The sequence below is a fragment of the Sinocyclocheilus grahami genome, unplaced genomic scaffold (assembly GCF_001515645.1).
Source record: "Sinocyclocheilus grahami isolate Dianchi unplaced genomic scaffold, SAMN03320097.WGS_v1.1 scaffold130.1, whole genome shotgun sequence".
NCBI classification, from domain to species: domain Eukaryota; kingdom Metazoa; phylum Chordata; class Actinopteri; order Cypriniformes; family Cyprinidae; genus Sinocyclocheilus; species Sinocyclocheilus grahami.
The window spans coordinates 1,422,972-1,439,889 of record NW_015505309.1 but is presented as its reverse complement, the minus strand read 5'-3'; the positions used below and the strand labels follow the sequence as shown (position 1 = coordinate 1,439,889).

At 37.8% G+C, this 16,918-nt stretch overlaps 1 protein-coding gene across 8 annotated transcripts in view; it reads left to right on the top strand.

Annotated features, from left to right (window-relative positions):
* The window catches only part of LOC107590590 (RNA binding fox-1 homolog 1), a 183,623-nt gene that overhangs the window by 95,218 nt on the left and 71,487 nt on the right, over positions 1-16,918 (top strand). The window lies entirely within an intron of this gene.

Sequence of the window (16,918 nt, the reverse complement as noted above, 5' to 3'; positions counted from 1 at the left end):
TAATGAAATTTTCAATCTGAGTATGCCTGCATCTAAGCCTGACCAACAAAGGAAAGGGAATTTCTCACTGAGGACTCCAGTTGAGTGCCGGTGCGTGGTCGTTTTTTTTTTTTTTTTTTTTTTTTTTTGTGTGTGTGTTAGGGGGCATAAAGGCCTGGAGTAAAATGTAATAAGCAAACATATGTCCCAAAAAATGTAAATAAAAACTTGTCCACTCATTTCCAATCAAAAGAGTCATGTTTGGACACTGAATGATATTTTTACATTTTATGTAAAAATTTTACATTTTACAATACGGTATAATTATATTGAATATATAATTCAGTAACTGTTTTAATTGGCTGTTCATGTGGAACATCATTTGTGGTAGTAGGTTACTGTTATGTCACTTGTTAAACGTATTTACGGTCATTTAATATTTTTTATATACATTTTACAACAATACAACAATATTCTTTATATACAAAACATTTTTTGTATTTGATTAAAAGCAACATTATTCAGTTTCAGTGGCTGCGTTTTAATTGGACAATAGATTGGACAATTGGACAATATTTGACATTTTACATATTGTTAAACTTTGTAAACCTTTTTTTTTTTTTTTACAAAGTCTGTTGAAAACGAGAACTCATTTTCAGATTAAAATTTAAGTTAAATTAATTTTCCCCACTTTTTGTATGTGGTTTAATCTCCCACACTGTAGTGCACAATCTCTCCCCCCCATCATCCTAAAGAAAACATGATCCTCTCCATAAGCTGACATGTCTTTTTATACCCTCATTACATTGTTTTCAGTAGCTTTGTTTAGTCGAAAATGATTTTGGAAGAAATAACAATGGCAGGAAAAAAGCAAAAACAGCGAGCGAGCGAGGAAGAAGGAGAGAGAGAGAGAGAGAGAGAATACCCCACATTCTGTTTATGTAATTTGGTGAGTCATAACGTGGGTGCATGAGGCATTATGCAAGTTCTGGTTGTGCTTTGAAAAATTGGTTATCTCCACAGCACCTACAAGGAACACAGATGGATGCGCCTCAATTGTGGTGCGCCTGAGCCCTGGCAGTGCAGGGAGCCAGGGCGTCTCAAAGCAGGAAGCCCTTCTGGAGGAGGACAGGCCTCTTTTTCTCGAGCCGTCAGAGCTTTGGATTGGTAAATCCTGTGGGCTTGACCGAATAGAGGAAGTGCAGAGCTACATGAGGGTGAATAATCATAGTGTGCAGGAGAGGGGATTTCACAGGGCACTGCATATGCCCTGTGCCTACAATTCACCCCGCCACTCATTAGATGCTGAATACATCATGCAGATTTCTGCCAGTCCTCTCATTTCAAATGCAGCTCCTCTTGACAGAAATTAGAAAAGAGAATATATAATCAAAGTGATGCTGCTGTGTGTGCGTGTTTGACATTTTTTCATATTTTTTTTTCTTTTAAAATAGATTCACATTAAAAAGTAAATCACAGTATTAATTTTAAAATTAATATATTTAATATAAGTCAACACTAATTCATGAATTAAAAAAAAAAGAAAATAAAACAAGTACCCATTTAGCATATCTGATTATTCCCCATGACCTAACAAAGATCCAGACTGTTCAAACACCATGTACATTGACTATAAAATATCCCCAGGTGCAATGATTATATCTGTCATTGTTCAATATGAAACTTATATTTATTCTCAAATAAATATGTTTAATAAAATTCAACACTAATTCATAAATTACCCCCCCACCAAAAAAAGGCTTTCGAAAAATAAAACAAGTGCCCGTTTTGCGTAACTGATTATTCCCCATGACTTAACAAAGATCCAGACTGTTCAAACACCATGTACTTTGGCTGTAAAATATCCCTGGGCCGCAATGATTATATGTTTCATCATTTGGAAAATGCATGGCCCTTAAGTGTGAGAATGAAGTGTAGAGTTAGATCGCTCCCTCTTTTATTTCCCTTGGAAGCTGGCGAAGGGTTGCTGCGTTCTCTGTTATCGTCAGTGGGAGTTAAGTGCTGTGTGTTGAGCACAATCGGAACGTGTTTATTGTGGCGATTATGTAACTGGTTATAGTCTTAGCCTGTCCTGTGCTGCCGGGGCCTCGCGGCACACATTACACTAGTTGCTAGCGTTGCTGTTTCGCTCGCTGCAGGGCAAAGGGAGGGGGGAGGAGGAGGGTGTCGGGGAAACCTCACACCGGGCATACAGCGTTTGCTATCGTTTGTGGAGTGGAAATAGAAACATAGCATTCCGCCGAATACCGGTGTGTCATACTCGTATTGAAATGATAATGGAGCACATGCCGATGTAACGGGGGGCTCCGCTCTCAACCCCACAGGGAGTTAAAGGAGAATACCACAGTCGATAGTTCTGCACCGAGTCTCACAACAAAACAAAAACTGCTCTCCTGGCGATACGTATAAATGCTGCCTCCTTACTACGGCATTGTTAACAAGACATGACGTTCTCGGCAAGGAGCCATTAAAGAAAATTAAGTCAATGACTGAGTGAAGCATGCTGGAGCTGATAAAAACGATCATATTAATACCTTGAACTCTCGCTTTCGCTAAATAGTTAAGTGTATATTGCTTTGTAAACATTTCCACATCAATAGTACGGTGCCACAACAAAAGATAAACCCCAGGTTGAACAAGGAGATAAAGCGACTGTTTCACAAGATTAAATAGAAAGTGATGCCAGCTTGGCAGCCAGGCAGTGTGATGCATGGATTATTTATAATAGGAGCAAAAAAAAAAGCAATTCATACAATTACACGCCGTAAAGCCAAGTATTAAAATAAAAGAGCAGAATTAAGGCCTTCAGCTGATGTGATGAAAATAAATTAATTTAAATCAAACATTTGCATTTTGACAAAAAAAAAACTGTCTAAATTCTATAATAAGAATATCATTTTTTATTTATAACGTTTGTTTGTGTTCTGCATGAGCTTTTAAAAGGGTATCTGTGTTTTTAATCTGTGTTCTTAAAGGGTCATGAAACCCCAGACTACTTTTTCTGAGATTTTAGCAGAGGTGTTTGTGTTGCACATCATAGAAGACAATGTTAGCATCCGATAATTTTAACTGTTGGAGAAAACTGGTTAATTTTCAGCTTTTTTGAGCTATTTTCATCTTCCGGGTTTAAAATCTACATCATGTTGACGTCACAATTTGTGATGTGGCAATGGACTATAGTACATCGATGACGCGTTGGTGTCTATTAAATTATTCATGAGACTGCGTGTTCTTATCCTATGAGAAGACGATTTGCTTAATTATTCACAACAGCATATGTTGATTTGCTATGACAGACATTTCAGACAGTGAGATGACATTACGCACATTAACTGAGAGAAACGTTCATGGATTGAAGAAGAGTGTTTGTTTTTGCTTTGTAATAAGAGTTCGGCACAATCGCGATTCATTCACTTGGTGAGCATAACCGTTTTTACAGCTCTGTGACACAACCCGTCAAAAGGCTTATATAAACGCCACAGAATAAGCCTTAAAAGTTCTCAGAGGTGCAACAGCGCATTCATATGTATGTTTTCGATGCAAAGTGCAAATGGCTGTGCATTTGTGTTTTTAACTTGATGGGAGAGAAATGAAACTGTCTGAACGCGAAGCTGTGTGTGTTGTCTGTCTCCCCTCTTCCCCCTCCGCTCCACTGCGCACCACGCCCACTTTTTTAGCATTTTTTAAAACTGTGATGAGAAATAACCAGTGCTGAAATGGGGGGTTTCATGACCCTTTAAAGCACAACAGCTTCACGCATACTTTGAATATAGTTTTTTCATCTACACAGGCAGCATGTAATGAATGACATGAAGGAAATTAGCTAATAAACGGTACGTCCGAAATCACATACTGTCTGAGTAGGTACTACCTAGTACCTTTGAATTTGAATTTACTTCATGTCCGTTAAAAATGTATGTTCTATATAGTATGTATATGGGCAGTATGAATGAAATTCGGATGTACTACATCTGCCGTGTTGTTACTGTCACATGACCTACCAGCCCCAGTTGCGTCATTTCACTGGCATTCATAAATCCTCTCCCATGGCCTCATGGAATAGTAAAGTGTCCATCGAATGCACACTTCAGAATCTGGGAAGAAGAAGTAGGTCATCAGGATACTTTTCACCTGCTGTTTTTCGAATACTATGAATTCGGACATACTACTCGCCTCACATACTGTTTTTCGCCTACTATATAGTAAGGAAGTATACGATTTTGCACATACGAAATTTCTCCTACATGGAATTGTGTGTTGTTTGTAGATCTCGGTGTTGTAAAGAAAGCCTCCATAATCCTTTTACTTCAATTTGTAAACACAAATGGCACTGTGCACCAGCGCAGATGTTATGAACCCTGTATTTATGCAACAGGAATCTTCTAATACCTTGTATATCTAATCTTATTCAAATTAGAAAGCATGTCTGTGCCTTGGTTTTGTAGTGAAAAAGCATGAAACGGAAGGAAGCATTCGGCGAATGCATTATTTTTGCATAAGTAGTTCACTATTGGCTTTTTTGCATTTAAATTGTTTATTATTAAGTAGACATTTAATATCAAATGTTCTGTCATATTTTGCATACACAGTATTGGATTTTTTGTATTATTAATGTTAAATATACATTGAACAATATTTGTGTTTTGTCCTTGCTAGGTTTGCTTTACACGTACTGTGCTTGAGTTTATTCCAAAGGATAGAAGTCTGTGGCTAATCCTCTGGTTTGTACATACTGTCGGCTTTGATAGGGGAAAAAATGAAGATGCCGTGTGGGTGTGCAAGATTAGGCTTATCTTCAATTGCATTGTATATAGGAATATCCGCGGTGACATTGACAGAATGGGATGCTTCTCCCTTTAAAACAAGCCAAAGGAATTTGCAGGTTGAAACAGTGGAGGCGCCCAGGCTGCAGTTTGTTTGTGGTGGCGTGCTTATGCATGATAGCCCCAGCTCAGGACAACAGCGGGATGAATAAAACGCTCGGATTGTTCACAGTCATTGTCCCACTGCGGTTGCTCTTTGTCCTGAGGATACCTTCGCTTAGCTCTCCACATCATGTTCTTACCACCCCGTGACAGCGACTCTGTCCTTCCAGGATGGTTGAGATGCCAGAGCATCTAATGGCCCCTGCCAAGATGCCTCCCAAAAACAACCACTTTTGAGATGGGGATGCACACGCCACACTGAATCTAACTCATTTTGTTGTGTAAACAGCAGTTTTCTGTCTCCTGACATATGTTGACATGTTTTTAAGGGATGCACCAATGATATGTCAGACCTACATTGGGTTTCTAATTTGTCAATATCAGTCAGTATTGGATATTCATTTGAGCATGCCCTATTTTTTAGTAATTATATTTTGCCATCATCCAACGAACACTTCAAGTTCATCTTTAAAAACACAAATAATGTATTAACAATTTTAAATGTAATCTTTAGCAAATCTTAAAATTGATATCTGTTTTTAATACCTTACATGACAATGTTGATATGATTAAATTCATTTTAAAATGATTGACTGACTTTAGATTTAATTTTTTCGCAAAAACCATAAAAAATGGTTTATGAAATGGTTAAAAATATTAGATGAGAATTAAAAAACTTGAACTCATGGCTAAGGCAACTAACTGAATAAGTTGAAGTGTTAAAATGACTAAATTACTAAATAAATAATACAAAAATATTTATGGCTGTAACATTAAAGAAAATAGCATTCTTTTTTTATTCTTAAATTAGGTCACAGTAATAATCCATGACTTCACACTTGCTAATTGGCTACATCAGCATTAGGGAGACTGGGAACAATCTGTGTAGTGCAGGTTGAGTAGCCAATGCTTTGGTCTGTTTTCTTGGAGGAGAAAGACTATAAAATTTAAATAAGTACATATGTTAAAAGTGTGTGCATTTTTTTAGGACATAGTTGGCTTCAAAGCTCATATTCATGGACTAAATGTAATAAACTCCAACAGAAATCACATAATAGTCAACAAGTCCATAATGAACGTTTTTGCCTCAGCTGGTCTCCATAAAAGCATCGATGTCTACACACAAGCCCCTGTGTCAGTCATTACAGATATTTTTCCTCTGTGGCCGAGTTGACTTCTCACTCTACCTCCAGCTTGCGTGATTGATGTCGGGCAAAGTTAGTGGAAAAAGAGTGCACTGTGTTCTTTGACCGACAGTGGGCCACTGTCCTCTTTCTATCTCTCCCTCGCATCCCCCCTCCTCTATTTCTTTCAGGAAAGGCCTGCTTCAGGACTGCCACAATTTTTCAGCTCCAGTCCTGAGCACCTCTGCCCCCTGACTTAGCCCAGCTGAAGTCACGATAATAATGTTTATATTAATATCTTCATGCTTAATGCTATAGTCGCATTTAGGAGATTGGAGCTGGGCGATAATATAGTTATTATATCTTTAATATAGTTAGATAATATAATATACATTTCACGACAGTATAAACAATCAAGCAGTTGAGATTTGCAATATAGTATACATAATTTTATGTAAGTATACTGTATGCATATGAGTAAAGTTGCATATACTTATTTATATATATATATATATATATATATACAGCTTTATATAGTGAGCTGTACAGTAATATAATTTACATTTTAAGACTATATAAACAATCACATTTGAGATTTGCTGTATTGTAAAAATGATTTTACATGAGTTTACTGTATGTATACAGGTAAAATCATATATATATATCCAACTTTATATAGATAACATAATTTATGATTCACAATGCTATAAACAATCATGTAACTGATTTCATAAAATATATAGAGAGAGAGCAAGAGAGAGCTTTACGTAATTATAATACTGAATGTGTGTAAAGTCATATATATATCCAACTTTATATGTAGCACTGTGCAATAATAGTTTAAATTTTTCAATGATATACACACCCATACAACCAAAATTTGCTAGATAGTGTAGTTTATTCATTCTACAGCATAGCAGCGAGGCATCTTTTCTTTTTTAGTGTTTTTTATTTTTTTTGGCTATCTAGGTCTTATTCTGTGATGGACAAACTTGCTGAACTGAAGCCAAGTAATTTACGGCATTTCGTTTAAGAGATGCCAAGGCCTAAATCAATTTAACTTCACAGCTAGCGAGGCACGGATGGAAATATGAACATTTGTGCGGCTACGCCCCGCCAGTACTCAGAATTAAAACCATTAATCTATACACAGGTGACTCTTTTAGCATGCTAGCACAGCAGATTCAGCAGGGAACGAGGTATTTGTTTAAAGAAAATCAACTGCGTTGAAACAATTAAGTTTTCCCCTCGCAAATCCTGTTAGGAGACGCGACGGAAGCTGCTCTGCTTAAGATCATTAGCATCTCAAGTTTCTCAAATTGAATACACATCGGATGCTTGTTTTCTCAAAGTACACTCTGAAATGCATGGGGTCCGGCGGTAGTCTGTCAGCTAGTTCAGAGTGGCGAAATGACTTGGGTTTGCCGAGCACATTATTGTGTATTTGATAGTTCTTGACAGTTCAATTTTAGCCCTGTGTTCGGCTGACATTATTCTATCAGGGCCCTCCATAATCTGAGGCTGTAATACGCTGGATGCGGCAAATGCTTATTTCCAAGACCTCTGCAGCAGGGGCCGACCTGCACCATCACTCATATCTCAATTACCTAATCTAATGCATCTCAGTGGGCTGCTGCCCGATCTTCATTTACTGTAAGTGCTAGAAGCTCCTCTGCAATTGTTATGTGCGCCAGCACCAACCTGCGCCGTCTGGGGGAGAGTGAGGTCAGTCGGAGAGGGGCAGGGAAACACACGAGAAGGAGGGAGGGGAGAGACAGAGGTGGAGAGCGAGAAAGAGATAAAACGAGTTGGTGGGGGGGAAAAGACAAAGAGAGAACAGCGAGCGCTTCTCTGTAAGAGGGTGTCATGCATCGGCGGGCGGAGAGGAAGAGTGCTGTAGAATAGATGAGTATTAGCAGCTACGCGCATGCTGTGATACGAACAGGAAGCAGAGCTTCTCTCCAATAGCATTCGCCTCCACATTTTTGGGAGATTGTAGCTCGGTTCCGAAATTTAGTGAGCTGCCTCGCTGTGTGGGGTATATGTGGGGTATTGTAACTATAGATTTATAGTTCATAATTACTGAGCTAGTCACAATGCATTTCTTAATTTAATTTGTCATATATAGTAATTCAACTCAAATTGTGAAACTCGTGTATTAAATAAATTCATTGCACACAGACTGAAGTAGTTTAAGTCTTTGGTTCTTTTAATTGTGATGATTTTGGCTCACATTTAACAAAAACCCACCAATTCACTATCTCAGCAAATTAGAATATGGTGACATGCCAATCAGCTAATCAACTCAAAACACCTGCAAAGGTTTTCTGAGCCTTCAAAATGGTCTCTCAGTTTGGTTCACTAGGCTACACAATCATGGGGAAGACTTATAAATAAATTTTATATATATATATATATATATATATATATATATATAATGTTTAAGATTCTGTAATATTTAAGATTCAGCACTAATTCTATTTGTGGAGTTCATGTTCCTCAAGTGTCATTAAAGCAAAGGAGGGCATAATAAGTACTGAGAAATTCTGAAATGCATGCTATTTTTTAAATTCAGTGTTTTTCCCCCCTCAAATTATTATGCAGACTATATCATTTGTCTAATTAGAAGCTACTGTTTTCAGACTTTTGGACCTCACTGCATGTACTCAGCCTTGTGAAAACAAATGGCCCAAGTGTCTGCATGTTTTTTCTACAGTGTGAACAATGGATGAGAACAGCAAGAATCTGGAGATATGTCACCCAAACTATCCTCTCCGGCAAGACCACAAGCAAAAGAAGCCTCTTCCCCTCCCCGATCCTTCCATGACAGCTGGAGAGGGATTTATCCACAGACTGATTTACTGTAGTGTGGATGAGATTCACATACTAAGCCGGCTTTTAAATCATTTGTAAAACTGTCAAGTGAAATGCTTTCCAGTAACACTGGTGAGCTAATATATTAGCGTTGCCTTGGAAACGCAGGGAAAGAAATAGTTTGATGTATCCTCAGAGGGTTTAAACGAGGGTAGGATGGCGGCTCGGCGAAAGTTGCTCGCCGCTTGTTTTCGCATTCCATTCCAGTTAACTGTCTTGGATGGCTTGTAATTAATCAATGCGTTTTTGTCAGGTCGCGCGCACGCTCTAGAGATCTGTCAGTAAGTCGCGTCAGACTCATCAGATATATCAGTGACACACTAGAATCACCACAACAATTTAAACTGCAATTAGCACAGGCTAAGTGTGTGTGTCTGTGCGTATGCAGATCATCAGCGAGTTTAAGCGCAGAGGTGTGCACTGAGAACTCCACCGCTAATATGTTTTGTCAGAAAGGCGAGTGTGGGTGATATAGTGGCCATGTTTTTGTCTGTATTCCCCTGTGCCAGAGCGTGGTTCCCACTTCTCTGTCTGTCTATTACGTAGTGCAAAGGTTGGCCTGTCAGCTCTGTCTGTCACCCCCACTCTGCATCAGGAAAACGTGCCAAGGGCCAAGTCTCTCACACACATTCACGCACACACATCTCTCCCGTTTGCCCAGTGACCTGTGCTTTCCCTGGTATGTGTTACAGAGCCCGTGCAGTGCTGGGATCAGCTGACACAAAGCTCCTAAAGCCACGGCTTTCCTGCTCAACCACCGCAGAGCAAATCCGCAAATCTACCTGAGTTCTTATGATGCACCGTTCCAGCCTGTAAATTTGCCCAAAAATGAAAGTTCGGTAATCATTTACTCACCCTTATGTTGTTCCAATCCTGTATGACTTTATTTCCTTTATGGAATGCAGAAAGAGATGTTTTGAAGAGTGATAGTAGTTGTTGTTTTTACAATTAATGGGGTCTGGAGCTTCATAAATATATAAGACAGCTCCATAAAAGTACTATAAAAAGGTCAGTGTAAATACAGTCTTCTGGAGTCACATGATAGCTTTGTGTGAGGAAAACATACACTTTAAGATCTCTTTGGTGTTTGTGACAGTTCAGGTGGGAAGTACTGATGCAGAAATCTGTGAACAAATCATTCGTTTGAGTTGAATCTTGAATCAATGAATCGTTTGATTTAATTCACACAACTGGTCTGAATGATTAATTCACGAATCAGAATTGACCTGGTTCCTTGAGTTTATGTTAACGACCCAGTGAGATCAGCAATGGATAATGACTTACATTTTTGGATTTATCATGCAAAGCTATTAAATGAATTCAAGAAAACATGAAACTTAATATAGCATGTGAACAAATTGTTTGTATAAGTTGAATCATTTAATCATTTGATTTGATTCACACAACTGGACTGATTGATTGATTCACGAATCAGATTTTATCTGGTTGTTTGAGTTCAGCATCATGAGATCATCAGTGAATAATGACTTAAACTTGACTTTATTCCTCATGCAAGTCTATTGAATGAATTCAGAAGACTTAAATAGAAAGTAAAATAGCGTGTGAATGAATCGTACAAGTCGAATTTTCTCAATGAATTCTTTGATTCCTACAAACATGTGCCATATCTAATTTTTGACCGTTATGAAAAGAGGTTGTGAGGGATAGTTCAATCGATTGTACTGTCGTTTAACAATATGCCAATTGAACAACTGACAAAACGTCTTTTAAAAAATGTTGTATCTTTATACAGTACATGCTATTGTAACAATTTAACTCACAGCCATGTTTTCATCTGCGTAAAATTCAATATGGCCTCTGCCCTGAGGAAAGTCTATGAATTAATTCAGAAGACGTAATATAGAATCTGAACTAATGTTATGATATATTCATGATGCTTTTGCATCCTTTTAAAGGCAGTACTTCAGAATTTCCTTTTGTGTTCAAATAAAGAAAGTCATACAGGTTGGGAACGACATGAGGGCAAGTAAATAATGACAAAATGTTCATTTTTAGGTGAACTATCCTTTTAAGAAAATCACAGTAACAGGACTACATTTCCCAGCAACCTCTTGTTTGTGGGAGATGGGAGGGGGGTTATGATCATGGGCTGAGCTCAGCTATGAGAAAACACCTGATATGAGAAGAGAAAGAGCCACATATATTTACTTTAGAGAGAGGGAGAGAGCAGCAATGCTTCTTTTGAGTAAAGCAGACGGCCCTGGGGGCTTTACGGGGAGCCACAGCGAGTCTGGAAATTGGCCCGGCAGTTTATGACACTTCACAGGAACCTTCGGATATGTGATAGGAGATGCTGATGGGTGAAAGCCCCCGATAACCCCATGTACACCCTTGGGCTTCCACCAGTCATACCTTTAATTTACAGTGATAACTTCTTACCGCATCTCTTAACCTCACATTCCCACAGTGCTGTGCTAACGTTGCACAGCAATAGCAGCACACCGGAGAAAGAACTAAAACATATTTGTGGCCTGTTTAACTGTTGACATATGCACTCAAAGCTGTGCAGGCGTACCGAGCGGACGTGATGGTGCATGGATGATGCTGAAATACAGCCTTCTGACTTTGAGCGGCTGGCGTTTGCGGCGAAAACGGTGATGAAAATAATTTGATGGAACTGTTTTCGTAAAGTAATTTGGGCCATTTGATGCCATAACAGATGGGCCATATTCAGAGACGTTGCATCCTCTGCTAAAATTAATAGCACAACTTTTACAGCAGCTGACACTAATGTTTTTATGCTGGCTTTTGGAGTATTTTATGTCGCTAGTCGAAACGAATAGCTTGGGTTACTACACAGTGTAAACATTTATAATGGCAATTTTAAAACATCTGGCAATAATGGGATGTATCTTGTTAGACGGCGAGGCTTGTCAACACGGTGAGCGTAATTATGACAGATGCCAGTTCTCCAAGCTCACTCATGAAGACACATGTGAATGCACACACGTGATGCTAACCCTCCATTCTGCACTCGCACAGAAAATCACTGGGCTGCCTAACAAGCCATTTAATTAATTGTTTGTAACTAGTGTAAATATTTTCAAACTGTGCAAAAGCATGAAATTGGCCAATATAGGGAAAATGAAATGCAATTAATCCCCAGCTCCCATAATACAGATAAGGACAGATAAATCTTGCACATGAAACAGCATGCAATTAAATTGTGCCGGTTTAAAGGCTTTACATTTTTACTGAAACAGAATGTGCAGGGATGAGTTAGAATTTTTGACTAGTCATCTACTAGTCAACTAGCTTATTCTAATGTATTTTTAACTTGAATGTTTTTAGCTTTTAAAGGAGATGAATTAGGAGACACATGTTCAACCAGATCTCCTATCTGTAAATCCTATTTTCATATTTGACGATGTCACATCCGGTTTAGGTCATCACTGACATGCTTCCAACTGCATGTGCTTTAATTGTCATGATTAAAGAAAGCCATTGGAGGCCGAGCTCGTTCGCTGGCCTTCCCAGAGGGCTGTGAGTTCGGTGCTGGCAGAGAAATCTGTGTGTCCTGGCCTGCTCCTGCAGCTCTCTGTGTGTGTCCATCTGTGTGTGATTAGTTCTGCTCTTAGTGTACCTGTGCGCTCGCTCCAGAAATCATTAGGCCTGGTCATACCTCTCCTAGCTACGCTTCACAACATCTGTCATGACACAGTCATCAGAGACCCTGCAACATCTGCCAGAGTCTTAGCCTTTGTTTCTCTCTCTCTCTCTCTCTCTCTCTCTCTCTCTATCACACACACACACAATTTTCCTTGTTCTCCTTGTTACCACTGTTGTTATCATTTTTTCCTCTTTTCCCACATTTTTTTTCTTTACACAAACTAGAAATAGGACAGCTCTTTGATCAAACAGTATTAATGGTCTTCCCCCTTCATCACCATTGATCCACAGATAATATATGGCTCCTGCTATCTGAGGAAGAATTTTGCAGCTGGCCTGAAAGCTGAGGATGATTTCAATCCAGTGGTTTTAAATGAGAGGGAAAAGATGGAGACTTTAAAATATACAGTGTGGTCCAGAAATGTTATATCTGGGATTTATTTTTTTTCTAGATTGTTATGATAATAAAAATATATTTTTTTTCCAAATATTTTTTAAATAAATTTTCCATTGTCTGTATAATTATTTTATTATAAGAAATTGAATTACATATATTACGAAAATATAATTGTACTGATATACTTGTGTATATATATATATATATATATATATATATATATATATATATATATATATATATATATATATATATATATATATATATATATATATATATATATATATATATATATATATATATATATATATAATTTGTATAATATTATATTGGCAAGTTGAATTATGAATATAAAATCATTTATAGATAGATAGATAGATAGATAGATAGATAGATTTATTGGATATAGATACATTCACCATGATTTTATCACAAAATAAACTGGGTGGTCTGGTTTTGTATCATCATAAAGTGGTTTATTTTGCAATATCGGATCACGTTACATTACTTCTCTTATTATACAGCTACTGTATAAATAAATAAATGGACATGGAATATTGATTTGACTTGAAATTATGTTATTATGTGAGGAGAAATAGACAGCAAGAGTGCTGTCATGAAACTAGCACAGCCATGTAGGAAATCAGATGCCTGGGACAAAAGCAGTCAATTATACAGTTTAACTGTCCTTTTATAAATTATTTAACAGCAGAATTCTGCAACTGACCAATCAGAATGAAGTATTCCAGTGAGCCGTGTAATAAATAAATATAGTCATAATATATATTAGGCTAACTTCATATGATACAGTGTAGACAGCTGTGCTAACAGTAAATGACATGATTCCAAGGTTAAACATGATGCGTGATTAATGTTCCTTTCACCCAGAATGGGAGGAGGGCAGGGAGATGGAGAGAGAAAGAGACAGGGGGAGAAATAGAAGACCATGATGGGGGGTGGGCTGGATGGAGGAGAGGAAGACGAGAAAGGCAAGGAAATGAGCTTTCTCCAGCCAGTGTGAGTGTGTGGCTGCCTGACAGCCTGGTTCAGTGCCACCTCACCACTTTGTTTCAGCTGTGTAAATAATGGCTGTAATTAAAATCACCTGTACCTGACAAGCATCAGAGTGTCTGCAGGAGATGCGCTGGCCTGATGAGCACTTTGCGTTCATGCTGCTGTCGCATTCACGGCTGTGACAACTGACATATTGCATGTGCGACTACAAATCTCTACTTCATGTACTGCACGGGAGATTAGGGCCAAACCGGGTTTGCACACACATGCAAGTGTACATTTGCTGATTGTCACATGCATACAAAGTGCATACAGGCTGACCTGGTTGTTCAGAACGGCTTGTGAAGTGAATATGTATTAAATGTTCTTTATTCTATTAAACATTTAGCCTCACTCAGGAAAATTTGTGTATATTAAGCAGGAAAACATAAGCTACAGTCATCATTATTAGCCATTTGCAGTGTTGTGCTACTGTTTCCCTCCAATTTATGTCTCATTGTGACAGGGCGATGACTCAGACCCCATCCCAGACTGAAGCTAGCGTGTGTTAGCCGCGAGCTACTTCGCCTTCAACCCCCCTCAGAAACACAATTTCCCTCCACAAAACATCACGCCACATCACAAACAAGTCATTGATCTGGGGATGATCTGCAGTTGATGAAACATAATGAAGACATGAAAAAGCCAAGTATGTTTTCAAAGGCGACATGAGCCGTCTGTGCAAGATCTCCTAATAGAATTACCCACACGCAGCTAAAGCATAGCGGTGACGCTAACTTGTAATTAAGATTTCTGCGGCTCGCTTAGATAACCCTAGAGTCAGCCTGCTGCTGTAGCATTCTCTTTGTTGTATGTTACTTTTAGTTCATTTATAATTGACTGTTAAACTTTAAAGTTTGTGCTAAGTATATCTAGCACAGACACTCTTGACTGGTTTAGCGGATTTTGCAAGACTAAATGAAGCCACATAGTAAAGGATTTTTTTTAAGTTCTGAGATAGGTGCAAATGGTGTCTTGTTGTGAATCATTTTTGAATGTGTGTGTGTCTGTGTCTGTGTCTGTGTGAGAAAAAGGGTTTTAAGCATTAAAACAAAAGTTTGATCCAGCTTAAATTTTCCCCCCACGTACATTAGAATGTGACCTGTTTATTTTTATATTTTTCTGAGCAAAAAATAATGACTATCATAAATTTTTACAATGATTTACTGAAGACACAGACTAAAATGCCATTCTCTCTCTCTCTATCTCTCTCTCTGTGTGTGTGTGTGTGTGTGTGTGGTATGCAGTGGTGTTCTGAAATGGTGTTCTTATTTATGTAAATGTATGTCCCAGTTACATTTTTTTAAAGTTTGTGCTAAGTATATCTAGCACAGACACTCTTGACTGGTTTAGCGGATTTTGCAAGACTAAATGAAGCCACATAGTAAAGGATTTTTTTAAAGTTCTGAGATAGGTGCAAATGGTGTCTTGTTGTGAATCATTTTTGAATGTGTGTGTGTCTGTGTCTGTGTGAGAAAAAGGGTTTTAAGCATTAAAACAAAAGTTTGATCCAGCTTAAATTTTTCCCCCACGTACATTAGAATGTGACCTGTTTATTTTTATATTTTTCTGAGCAAAAAATAATGACTATCATAAATTTTTACAATGATTTACTGAAGACACAGACTAAAATGCCATTCTCTCTCTCTCTATCTCTCTCTCTGTGTGTGTGTGTGTGTGTGTGTGGTATGCAGTGGTGTTCTGAAATGGTGTTCTTATTTATGTAAATGTATGTCCCAGTTACATTTTCTTTGCTAAATAAACATTACATACAGTGTCAGAAAAAGAAAAGAAAAAAAAACAACTGTTTTATTTTTTTACATTAACAATGTAATCAATATTCTATTTATTAAAGCCATGTATAAATCACATCAAGTTAGTGTTTTTAAGCATTTTACATTTATTCCAAAATAATAACTCAAAGCAGTAACAGTTTAAACAATATATTTTATTTGTGAACTTGTGTTCAGTTATTCTCTTTAAAGGGGTCCTATTATGCTCTTTTACAAAGTCTTGATTTTGTTTTGGGGGTGTACTATAACAGGCTCTCATACTAGGTTGTTCGAAAAACACATTATTTTTCACATATTTTACATTATTACAACACCTCTCTCCCCAGTCTGGCATGAACGGCTCGAATAGTTCCTGTATCAAACGAAGGTCCACCTTCTGAAATACGAAATGTGCTGTGATTGGTTTGCTGGGCCAGTGTGTGCTGTGATTGGCAGCACTTGGCGCCTGGTCGGGAAATGTCATGCCCCTTACCATAGCCGCCTGCGAGCTTGAGTGTAAATATTGTGTAGCGAATCAGCTCATGGGGAAACATGAATAATTAATCATAACTAGTTATAATTAATTATAAATATTTAGATCCGCTGTAGATATTTAGCTGACCTCTCAGGGTCAACTGTCTGTCAATTCTAAGAACGTTAATTTCCTGGTTAAAGGAAATAACTTCTTACTGTACAACTCTACACAGAGCTTGTAGCATAAATCTGCATGATTAAGTGACTCCAGTTATGAGCAAACAATGAACAACATCAAGTGTGATACAAGTAAGACTTTATTAACTACATAAACACTTAAACTAGTCCAACATACTACATAAACACTTAAACTGGTCTAACATACACATAAACACTTAAACTGGTCTAACATACACATAAACACTTAAACTGGTCTAACATACACATAAACACTTAAACTGGTCTAACATACACATAAACACTTAAACTGGTCTAACATACACATACACACACACACACACGCATACAGTTGGTATAGGAAAGGGTTAAAGCTTAAGCAGTAAAGAGGAAATAAGGAATGAAGTTATGGAACCATTTGCATATTCAGCAAATCTACACCTGAGGGAAACATCAGATTCTTAGTTCAAACACACCTTTGTAAAAAGGTGC